Source organism: Eumetopias jubatus, unplaced genomic scaffold (genome assembly GCF_037043125.1).
Source record: "Eumetopias jubatus isolate StellerSeaLion01/CBP00866 unplaced genomic scaffold, mEumJub1_p1.0 scaffold_7, whole genome shotgun sequence".
Classification (NCBI taxonomy): Eukaryota; Metazoa; Chordata; class Mammalia; order Carnivora; family Otariidae; genus Eumetopias; species Eumetopias jubatus.
The window spans coordinates 43885053-43897111 of NW_028274813.1; the positions used below are offsets into that span (position 1 = coordinate 43885053).

Genomic DNA, 12059 nt, shown 5'->3' on the forward strand with positions numbered 1-12059 from the left:
AGTGAGCTTTTCTTAAACTTACCACAGTGCTACCATAATTCTCCCCAAACCAGGAAGACAAGGTCCCTCATTTATAGATTTCCTATTTCACATGCATGATGTGGGCAACACCAAGGCAAATGCAAGTCTTGTTTCTGAGGAAAAGAGTACAGTAAGCATGATAGTCATAGGACCTAGATATCTCAAGACAGTCCCAATTTCACAGTATTCTATTGTTTTCACTTGAGATGATTTTGTTAAATATGTGATTCGAGATGATTTAATAATGAGACTCGTCAAAGTTTTTTTAAGTGAATAAAGTCCAAAACACAGAAAAAAACCTTTTCAGGCTCTCCATAGAATTTTGGTCCTGAGCATATATCATTATGGAAAAAAACCTAGCCGAATCCTCCCAACCAATCCTGAGAAAGGGAAGCATTTCTTCCCAGGCAGGACATCACCAGAAATTACAAATAATTTTTAAAAATCCAACCAAACAAAAAGAAAAAGTCGTTATAGCACATACAAAGAGTCTGACCTGGATGTATAAACCAAAAACAAAAACCTTCTAATTAAAACACAAAAGATGGTGAGGAAAGGAGAGACTAGAAAAAGGAATAAACAGTGGTTGCTAGAAGCCCTTTTTGCAGAAATGTTTATTTTTTTTTTTTAAGATTTTATTTATTTGAGAGAGTGAGCAAGAGAGAGAGCAAGCGAGCACAAGCGGGGTGGAGGGGCAGGGAGAGAGAGAAGCAGGGAGCCCAACGCAGGACTGGATCCCAGGACCCTGGAATCATGACTTGAGCCAAAGGCAGACGCTTAACCGACTAAGCCACCCAGGTGCCCCAGAAATATTAAATTTAATTTAGCAACTAGATATTGCTGTACACTTGTATCCTGTTAGATATTTATTCTTTTTAGCCATAGCTAAAACCTTTTGGGTATCTTAAATGCCAGAGTGGGAGTGGCCCACATCCTCTTTCTGAGAGATCACAGGCAATTGTTTTTATTTGAGCTGCTACCCTGGTATCCTATGACCTTCCTACTCTGACCTTCTCCAGAGGTAACCATCAACAGACAAGGGAGGATCTTAATGGACTATGAAGTGGCCTGGTATGAAATTAAAGGAAAGGAGTGTCCAACCAACCCAATCACATCAAATCTAATGAGGGGAAAGGGCACTGAATTTGAGCAGAAGAGGTTATAAGTAAAGGCAAAGCCTTAAGATTAGAAGACTCACTAGATGATGCAGCAATCAATGCCTGCTTCAGAGTGGATGAGGTGACCAGGTCACCAGATCCAGCCATTGAAGGACAACTGGAATTGCCTAGACCTAAGACAATTAACTACTATTATCCCAATTCTCAAACCAAACTATGTGACCTGAAATTGCATTATGTGTCTCCTTACGTCCCCGCACATCCATATAAAAACCTAACAGCAGGTCATCTGATTAAATACCTACTTATAGTTACTTCTCTTTATGAAAAGGAAAAATATTCTAAAATCAGTAGAATTATTTCCTGACTACATTTATAGGACTTCCAAACCAGCAAGGGCAGGTTGGCTAAGCCTATTCAGGACCCCCTTAAATTGCTAAGGTTATTTACCTATTTATGTCAAGAATTATATCCCAGACTTCTGGGTAATACCAGATGGTAGACTAAACACACAGCTATTTGTTGATCCTTCCCCAAACACCAAGGTTTTTTTGTTTTTTTTTTTTTAAGACAAACCCAAAGGGACAATGAGAACTAGAGATTACAGCCACAAATTTTGAAAAGCTGAAATATAAATGGCTAAAAGGTAAAGGACTCAAAGACCCAAGAAAACTGAATCCTAAGGTAAGCATCAGGAAACACTTCCCCAAAAGGATAAGCATAGATAAAATGGGAAGGGTTAACAGAAAATCTTTCTGAAATGAAATTCCCAGATCCAGTCTTTTAGACAGGCAAACAAATGCCCTTCCCTCACTCTTACAAAAGGCTGAAGATAATCCAGAGAGGGTTAAAACAAAGGGTTATATGGACTAAGGAATCACCAGATAAGATGAAAGCAGTTTAAGTTAACATATGTACTAGATCCCCATCCATGGTGTGTTGGTAAATATAAATGTTTAACAACTACCTCGGGGAAGTGGGGGTGGGTGGGAGGGGAGGAACAAGGGTAGTTATTTGTAATATTTTCTTTTTTTTTTTTTTTTAAAGATTTTATTTATTTATTTGACAGAGAGAGACACAGCGAGAGGGGGAACACAAGCAAGGGGAGTGGGAGAGGGAGAAGCAGGCTTCCCGCGGAGCAGGGAGCCCGATGCGGGGCTCGATCCCAGGACCCTGGGATCATGACCTGAGCCGAAGGCAGACGCTTAACGACTGAGCCACCCAGGCACCCCTATTTGTAATATTTTCTAAATTTTTATGGTATTAATACTCTTACCATGGCTGCTTCAAGCTAAAAAATGATATCGCTGTCCGCAGAGTTCAGAAGACATGCATGGTAACCCATTATTAAATAGCATTTCCACCATATAAATTAGATGTAAATAACATCAAGAGCTTCCTTAATAACAAAATGTAATAAAATAATTAGGGGGTGGTAAATTTTTAGTATTGATTTGATTTTTAATGTAATATTTCATAAGTTTAATCTTTAGTAGTTGTTATATTTAGCAAATGGCTCACAAAGTTCTTAAAAGTTTAAGAATTGTCTCTATGTGCCAGTACCAGTCACCAACCCCAGCCCCCTCTATCAATACCCTTTCCCAAAAGGTTGATAGTCGGGCCTTCACTTTCAGGCAGGGGAGATTAGAAGAGACTTCTCAGGAGAATATTACCAATTAGTCTAGGAAAAATATAAAGATAATGAAAAATTCTCAAACAAAATTCGTTCAGGGGATGCCTGGGTAGCTCAGTCAGTTAAGCGTCATGATCCTTGGGTCCTGGGACTGAGTCCCACATTGGGCTCCCTGCTCAGCAGGGAGCCTGCTTCTCCCTCTGCCTGTCACTCCCCCTGCCTGCATGCTCTCTCTCTCTCTCTGACAAATAAATAAAATCTAAAAAAAAAACCCAAAAACTTAAAAAAAAATTCATTCAGCCAGATCCTCTTAGCATAAAAAAGATGAAACCGAAAAAGCAAGTTGGAAGGGAGAGCAGGATCAGCTTCACAGGCATGTGACCAAGGCAGTCACACAGTGCCTGGCACTTAGAAGAGCTCTGTGTTAGGTTTAATGCTCTGCTGCTGTTGTCTTGAAATTCTTCAATAAATGACCCACTGCCACTCTGTACTTGGCCCTGCAAATTACGGAGCTAGTCCTTACAGAAATTATGCAGACAGAAGAAAACTCTGGGGAGAAAGAGACCATGAATATTTTCAGAAACATAAAAGAAATCATCGCAAACATGAAGAACAGTAAGCTTAAAAAAAAAAAAAAAAACTAAGTGAAAGTGAGCAAAAGCATGCCTTCTTGGTAATTAAAAAATGCGATAGCCAAAATGAAAAACTCATTAGAATAGCATAAGAAGATTGGAAGATCAATCCAGGAAGTCCAATATCTGAGTAACAAGAGTTCAAGAGAAAACTAAAAGAGGAAAAAAAGGAAAAAGGAGGGGAGAAAGTTGGGGTGCCTGGCTGGCTCAGCTGGAAGAGCATGCGATTCTTGATCTCAGGGTGATAAATTTGGGCCCTACACTGTGTGTAGAGATTAATTAAACGAACTAAAAAAAGGGGGGGAGGGAATCATCAACAAAATAGTTCCCAGATTGAAAGGGTTCATCAAGTACTCAGTACAATGGATGGAACCAAACTCACACTAAGGTACCTTATTGTGCAATTTCCAACACTGAGAAACAAAGAAAAGAACCAATCACATAAATTATCAGGAACCTCATGTATCAGAATATATTCTGCCAAAATAAAAGCATAAACCAATAAACAGGAAAACAGGAGACCTAGAAAATAAGAAATCCAATACAAAGAGGCAAGAAGTAACCCCAAGAGGCTGGTGAAGGGAAGTTCCAGGATAAGAGCAGTGCATAAAAATAGTGGTAACCAGTCCAGACGGAAGCACATCTTTAAGAATATGGGAAACTAAGAAAATACCTGAACTGTCAGAACTTCCTGAAAAAAATATGGGTAAGATACAATCTGACCTACATTAGTGAGTAGTTTCAAGTTGAAAGTAAATAATAACAAAGAAAAATAAAAATTTCAGGGAAACCCAAGGTTGTATAGAAAAGTACAAGTGTTCAGCGATTACTCCATGGCTTAACTGTAAATAGCATGTTCAGTCTTTTTTTTTTTTAGATTTTATTTATTTGAGAGAGTGCATGTGCATGTGTGCATGAGCCAGGGGTTTGGGGGAGGGGGACAGGGCAGAGGGAGAGGGAGAAGCAGACTCCCTGCTGAGCAGGGAGCCCAATGAGGGACTCGATCCCAGGACCCTAAGATCATGACCCGAGCCAAAGGCAGACACTTAACAAACTGAGCCACCCAGGCGCACTGCATGTTCAGTCTTAACTGTGTAAACACTGAATATCAATTTAAGCAAAGCTATGAACAACTACACTAGGATTGGAGAAGAAAAAGTAAAAAGGGTACCTGGGGAAGTCAAGAAAGAACTAAACCCTGCCATAATGGGAAATCAAGAAATACTGACTAAAGCTGACCAATCAAGAAATCAGAATACAAACATGCTGTTAATAATGACAGTGTTCAGAACTTGCTACCTCAAAATATGGTGCCTTGGCATACTGACTATGTTAAACTGAAGAAATTTGAGAAACAGCAGGTGCAGGAAGGACTTTCTGATCTTCCCTTCTCTCCTGAAGCAGGTCCTAAGATCTTCATGTAAAGAGATGTCCTTCCTATACCCGGAGGAAAGGAACATCCTTTTCTGTGAAGATGGGAGGGATACAGAGAGAAATCGAAAGGAAATGGCTTTGCTAAGTTTCCTACAGTTTAATACCCTCAGTTTATAATCTTTATATGATGTTTCATTCTTCCATCAAATCTAGTATAAAAATACTCAGGCTTAACCATTTCTTTAGGTCTTCATTTCCTTATGAGGCCTCCCATGTCACATAAACCTTTTATTAAATAAATTTGTATGCTTTTCTCTTGTTTTTTTTGTCAGTTCAATTTACAGGGTCAGTTCAATGTTTGTTTTTTGTCTTTTGTCAGTTCAGTTTACAGGGCCCCAGCTGGAGAACTTAGAAGGGTAGTAGGAAAAAAATTTTTCCTCCCCCACAAGAACACAGAGATAAATGCAAAAAGAATCAGCTCTAAGAAATTAAAATGTTTGCCTCCAGAGAGGGAGAAGTGGGAGATGAAGTGGAGGAGAACTGCTGCTTTTCAAAACACTTCTTATAGAGCTATTTAATCTTTATGCACATTTAAAACTTTGGTAAAAAGATACAAAATAAAAACATGAGAAAAACTAGCAGAAAATCTTCAGAATGTTTTAGTTCATGATTCTTCTTCCAGATTACAAGTTTTCTCAACAAGAAATTTTTCTCCTTCCATTTGTTCAAGTTTTTCCAAATTTTCTACAAAAATTTATTACTTGTATAATAAAAAGTTAAGCATCTTACTACTACTGTCTAATGATGTAAGAAAGATGTTAGGGTTTGGAACCAATGGCCAAGAAAGAATTCTCGAGATGTCTTTGATGCAAAAAGGTGGTTTTATTAAAGCATGGCGACAGGACCTGTGGGCAGGAAGAGCTGCACTGAGGTCATGAGGAGAGGCTGATTATATACTTTCAAGTTGGGAGGGGGTCAGGGATAGCTTAAGTCTCTAAGGAATTCTAGAAGCAAGGTTTCTAGGACCTTGAGGGGGCTAGCTGTTGTTAGGAAAAGGTCATTTATTGCTGTCTAATAAAACCTTAGTCATAAGACCCTTCAGATGTATATCAGTGGGTCATATGCTTGGGGGATGACTGCCAACATATATCTTGGGCGGGAGAGATAAAGAAAGTTTCCAGAGGAATTTTTATATGTTAAAGTAGACTTACAAGGATCCTGGGGGCTCAGGGTAAGATTAAGATTCTCTTTTGCCCTTAGCAAAGTATTAACATCAAGGCAGTTGAGTTCCTAGAGGAATGTCACTCTGCCTGTTTCAAGAATTCGTCAATGGGCTGTAAGTAGTACGGAAATTTAATTTTTCTTTTGCCTTTGTTTCCCACATCACCTAATATTCAAAATCATCTGTAATTCCAACTATTAGTTAGGGATATTGCTGTGTCATATGATACCCAATCTGGCCCAATTCAGGAAAAGGTGGTGGCTTACCTTTCAGAAGGTAGTTAGCTCAGCAGTTTATACCAAATGACTCAGTATCTCACACTGGGTTTCCCTCTGCAAGCCTACATTCTTTCCAAACAATATAAAGAGACTTTCCATTTAACTCTGTGAAAAATTCAAATAAACATAATTAACTATAGAATGTGCCTTTAAGGGGGCAACAAATTCAATTTCTTTCATACCTTTACTATTCCTGACACTAAATTAAAAGCTTTCAGTACACAGAAATTGTAATATACCATATGTTATTTGAACACAACTGGAGAGCATTTGTTTTTATTCTGTCTTTATATAGCTCTCAGATCAGCTATTAGCTGTCAGCTGTCTATCTAGCTAGAAAAGTTATTTTGGTCAGAGTTTGCAAAACACAGTTCAGATAAATGTCACATCCTCTGTTCACCTTCACAATGGATGATGCTGATGGTCATGGTCATCATAGGATGTTTAAGAAGGAATTTGCTTAGCACAGAGAACTGAGCCAATCTGCAAACACATGTAGGCCAGCCAAGGCAGCTAGCTACACATGTTTTCACTTATTCCCTTAAGAGTGATTTGGTTTGTTTGGATTTGGTATAGAATCATTTCTGGATTTAAAGAAACTAAACAAGGTTTTACAGCTTGTTATGTTGGCAGGCAGGCGGCCATGAAGAAATCCTAATCTAAAAAAGATTCCTCTTGTGCTTAAAATTAAGGCAGGCTAGACATATATGAAGACATGTTCTACATTTCTCATCTTCATCTAATTATGGCAAAGATTATCTTATCTTCATTATTAATTAGTAAACCCTGGCATGCCAATGTGGTCTGTAGGATCATGAAGACTCCCCTCACACACACACGCCCCTAACACCAGTAAAATATCTGGCATAAAATACCAAATTTTTCTCAAACTGGCAACCAGAACAAGCCGCTACCAGAAGAATTTTTTTCCTCAAAGTCAAATTAAGTATTGCCAATGTACACAGAGAATATTCCAGATTAGTGCCTGTTAACCACTTTAATCTTATGATATTCAAAACTTCTTGTTCACACTAGAGTGCTTTAGGTAAATAATACTCATCTCTTCCGGCTTCTAGGTAGCTTGCAGACTTAGGGAAGTTCATCTGGTTTCTTGTCACCTCCATCTACCCCAGACCACTGTCCCCAAAAAAGCAGCTAGAGTTTTTTGTTACGTTTTTGAAACAGCCTGCTATTTCCATCCTGAGTTTTCTCAAACTATTTCAGGCTCCTGACAATTTTGCCAGTGACTAAGTCTCCTCCGGGGAATAGCTGCTTCATTATCACTATTAAAAACAGTCACTCCTAATACTGACCGATAAGGATCTGGAAACTTATTGTGACTTCGAGAATGCAAATCCCACCCTACCCAATCAAAAAGATAAATGCATTTCAAATGGAATAACAGACTCACCACAGGACAGAACTCCAGCAGGCTTTGTGTTCCAATTAAACTACTGAGTTTTGTGCATATTCCTAATTTTTACTAATATGAAGAATTTGTTACCATTTCCTTCCTCATAACTAATACATACATACATTAAGAGCCAAACAAGCAAAATAAACAAGGCAAACAAAATACACACACACTCTCACACACAAAAACTCAACAGCAAATGTCCTAATACTAATGTTTTTAAGGTAATACAGCCTTCCAAGTCATCTTCTGTCTCAGAAATATTTTGTGCAGTACATGTGTTGTATGGGTAACTTTTGTTCTTGGCAAGTTAGTCCTCCTGGCTTGGAATATCAACAGCAGATAACCTCAAATAAGAGGTCTTTTCCTATATCCCTCAAATGGAACAACTACTTAGAAACTTAATTCTTGCAAAATGAATATCCAAAATAGAGATGATTATAAGTTTATTTCTATCGTCGCCATTTTGGTTCTATCTAGCTTCCTTGTGTTACTGAGAAATCATATAATCATAATCCATCATTCTGGAAACCTGAGTGATATAGAGATGACTCCCCCCTCTATGCATAGTTCCCCCATAAAGCAGAATCCAAAAGTTCTTTCACATCAACCACATCACTCCTGCAATCACTAAGGAGAACATGCAGTTCAAGGGTACTAAACCTTTTTTGTGCCATAAATTCCCTTGGCAGTATGTGAAAACTATAAACTTTTTTTTTTTTAAGATTTTATTTATTTATTTAAGAGAGCAAGAGTGAGAGAGCACAAGCAGGGGGGGAGCAGCAGACGAAGAGAAGCAGGCTCCTCACTAAGCAGGAAGCCTGATGCGGGGCTCAATCCCAGGACCCTGGGATCATGACCTGAGTTGAAGGCAAGATGCTTAACCAACTGAGCCACCCAGCCACCTATAAACTTTGTTAAAGCAAAAACAAACACATACACACCAAGAAAGCCAATTACATTAAAATACAGTTATCAAAATATTTAAAAATTCATACAGTATAAAATACCTTTCTTTTGTAATGTATAAAATAACAAGCTCTAATGACACGTCTATTAACTACCATAATTTCCAAATTATGACCAACATAAATATTTTCAAGATATCTGCAACAGGGTGCCTGGGTGGCTCAGTTGGTTAAGCGACTGCCTTCGGCTCAGGTCATGATCCTGGAGTCCCGGGATCGAGTCCCACATCGGGCTCCCTGCTCAGTGGGGAGGCTGCTTCTCCCTCTGACCCTCTCCCCTCTCGTACTTTCTCTCTCTCTCAAATAAATAAATAAAATCTTTAAAAAAAAAAAAGATATCTGCAACAACTGCAATATGATAAAAGTATCTGTGATTTCACAAAGTCACAGGGACTGCTTGTTAATTTGCTGTGGTTTAAAGGAAATGGTAAATTTCAGTTAGAGATTAGTAAAAACAAGAATCTAACATTTTTCTCATTCAAGTTCATGGACCCTGAAACTTTTAAAATGTAATCGTTTTGGAGCATTTAAAAAGGCATTTAGAGATCACCTGGTTCAACCTCTTCATTTTATTTTATTTTTTTAAAGGTTTTATTTATTTATTTGACAGAGAGAGAGAGAGCGAGCGAGCGAGCACAAGCAGGGGGAGCGGCAGGCAGATGGAGAGGGAGAAACAGGCTCTCCGCTGAGCAGGGAGCTCGATGTGGGGCTCGACATCTAGCAATACTTAGCACTTACCTCAAGCTTGCATCTCAGTTTCAGCATCTATAAAATGAAGATAATAATCCAAATATGGAAGAACCTTAAGGTGAAAATCAAATGTAAAAATCCATGTTAAAGTACTACAGCAGTACCTTTAAAGGTAAGGCTATTACCAATGAATTCCATAAGAAATCAAAGACAAGTTATTCTTGTTTCTTAGTATACCTGAAGCATCACTGAATTCTGATTTATTTAATACATTAAATATTTTATGCTACTAAGTGGATCTCCCAAAGGATAAAACTGATCCTAAAAATAAGCCACTTCAAATAGAAAATGATATGCTTAAAACAAAAAATTTTGGCTTTGGAGTCGCACTACTAGAAGCTATATGCCTGTAATTCTAGGTAAAACAGTTATTTTCTCTGATTCTCCATTTCTGAATCAGCAAAATAGGAATAAATGCTAACAACCATATGTGATTGCCATGAACGTCATTAAGTATGTCTTCTTCTCTTAAAGGGGCCAATGAGGAATAGAAGATTCTGTAAAGCTGTAAGCAAGCTTTTCTGACTTCTGAATTATGGATATTTGTTTTCTCCTCTTTCATCACTTCATACAGTTATTTAACATAGGATAAAGTATAGCAGCAATAATATCTTTCCTTAATGGTCAGTACAGAATCAGCAATCCAAAACAGAGCTATTCAAATAGCCAGCAATTTTTTCCATAGAAAATCGTTGTTTAAAAATAAATTACACAGTACAGATAGTATTATTACTGTGCATTGAAAAAGGAAAAGGATTAAAACTAAAGACCATTCCCAAATTTCTAAACAGACTAGAGTAAACAAACGTTTGGAGGATAAGAGTCACCCAAAATAATTTAGACACGTATTTAAACATGCAAGTGAAAAAATAAATGCCAAGAGAGGCAAGGCCACTCAACTTCTTTCCACACATTTTGTTTTGCTTGCCTCCACAAAAAGAAATCAAAGTGGTCGACTGAAGACATGTCAAAGTTATAGTGACAAATATGCAGACATTTTAGTTGACTAGGAACAATATACAGAAAATACAGTAGGTAGTCCAAGGGCACACAAAAGGCTCATAGTACACAGCAGATTTGTTAAACACTCAGGGTGGAAAAAAGAACCATTATCTGCCATGCCCTCCTGTCCCACCCTTTTATTTGTAGTCATAACTGCAAGCTGTTTTAAAGACAATGGCAATGTTATTAAGGGTACCTTCATGCTGTGCCAAAGCACATATACATAGCAATTCAGAACAATCAGTCTTACTTTCATGAGAGCAAAAGTCGCAGCCAAATGAAATGGGTGGATACCATATTAAACAACCTTGGAATTAGCTAATAGGATATAGGAAAAAATGATCCTAATGCAGATGCTAAATTCTCTTCCTCCTTTACACAATAAAAAATGTTATTATCTGAAAAGCACTAATGGAGGAAGGTTCCATTTAGTAAGACCTAAATATGGACTAGATTTTTTTAAGAAGATTTTATTTATTTATTTGAGATTTGGGATAGAGGGGAGAGAGCACACAAGCAGGGGTGGGGGTGGGTGGTGCCAAGGGAGAGGGAGAAGCAGACTCCCCACTAAGCAAGGAGCCCAACATGGGGCTCCATCCCAGGACCCGAGGATCATGACCTAAGCTAAAGGCAGATGCCCAACTGACTGAGCCACCCAAGTGCCCCTAAATATGGATTGTTTTTAAGCACAAAGATGATTATCTCCTTGCATAATCTATAAACTTAAAATATACGCACTGGATACTAGATATGACATCATATAATTTTCAAAAGGATGTTGTGTAGAAACAACTAAGTAGAAACCTTTAAAATATAAGCCCTGCAACTCTACAGAAAACCATGTGTTTCACAAACTTTTAAGAGAAGTGGAGGGCTGCCTGGGTGGCTCAGTCGTTAAGCATCTGTCTTCGGCTCAGGTCATGATCCCAGGGTCCTGGGATTGAGTACTGCATGAGGTTCCTTGCTCAGCGGGGAGCCTGCTTCTCCCTCTGCCTGCTGCTCCCCCTGCTTGTGTGTGCTCTCTCCCCGCCCCGACAAATAAATAAAACCTTAAAAAAAAATCTTTAAAAAAAAGACATTTAATAATGATATCACTTTATAATCACATCAACATGGCCTTATACCTTTTACTAAGGTGGAGGAAAAATAGGGGATCTTGCGGGAAATTCCACTACTGAGCTGATTCAATGAAAATAGCTTGTTTTTAAAAGTTCTATTTTTGAAACTTTTTTTCCAGATGCAATTCTAATGCATTAATTAGAACTTATATTTTAGGTCAATTATTTGCTAATGTGAGAGAAATCTATTGCTCAAACTAAAATGAAAGGGGAGCTGAGAAGGGACTGTCTTCTCAGCCCAGCTATTCTTCAAAGAATCCCAAGGGTTTAAGCTCTTCCTGGGCACTTCCTCAGTAGATACAGCATCCATTGCCTTAGTGTGCTAAGAACCATTCATGATCATTTCTGCCACAAAGAACAAAAAGTAGATAAATCCCATATTTTTAATAAATCTTAAAAATGTATTTTGAAAAACAAACTAGTCTCAACAGACCTCCAAACCTAGAAAGATGATTACAATAAAAATGGGTTGGCCATCTAAATTATTTGCAATTTACAGTGACTGTAAACAAAATGGTTTATCATTATT

General features: G+C 38.1%; 1 protein-coding gene across 6 annotated transcripts in view; it reads right to left on the reverse strand.

Moving 5' to 3' along the window:
• The window catches only part of FBXO34 (F-box protein 34), a 97315-nt gene that overhangs the window by 48651 nt on the left and 36605 nt on the right, over positions 1–12059 (reverse strand). Inside the window, exons 2-3 of one of the 6 annotated variants that reach the window (XM_028110409.1) lie at positions 9399–9462; positions 6267–6383 (exon numbers count right to left, since the gene is read on the reverse strand). The exons of 3 other annotated variants lie outside the window; for them this stretch is intronic. The gene's annotated coding sequence lies outside the window, so the exon portion shown is untranslated. The remainder of the gene's footprint in view (positions 1–6266; positions 6384–9398; positions 9463–12059) is intronic. 2 more of the 6 variants (XM_088024583.1, XM_028110700.1) reach the window with 2 other exon arrangements.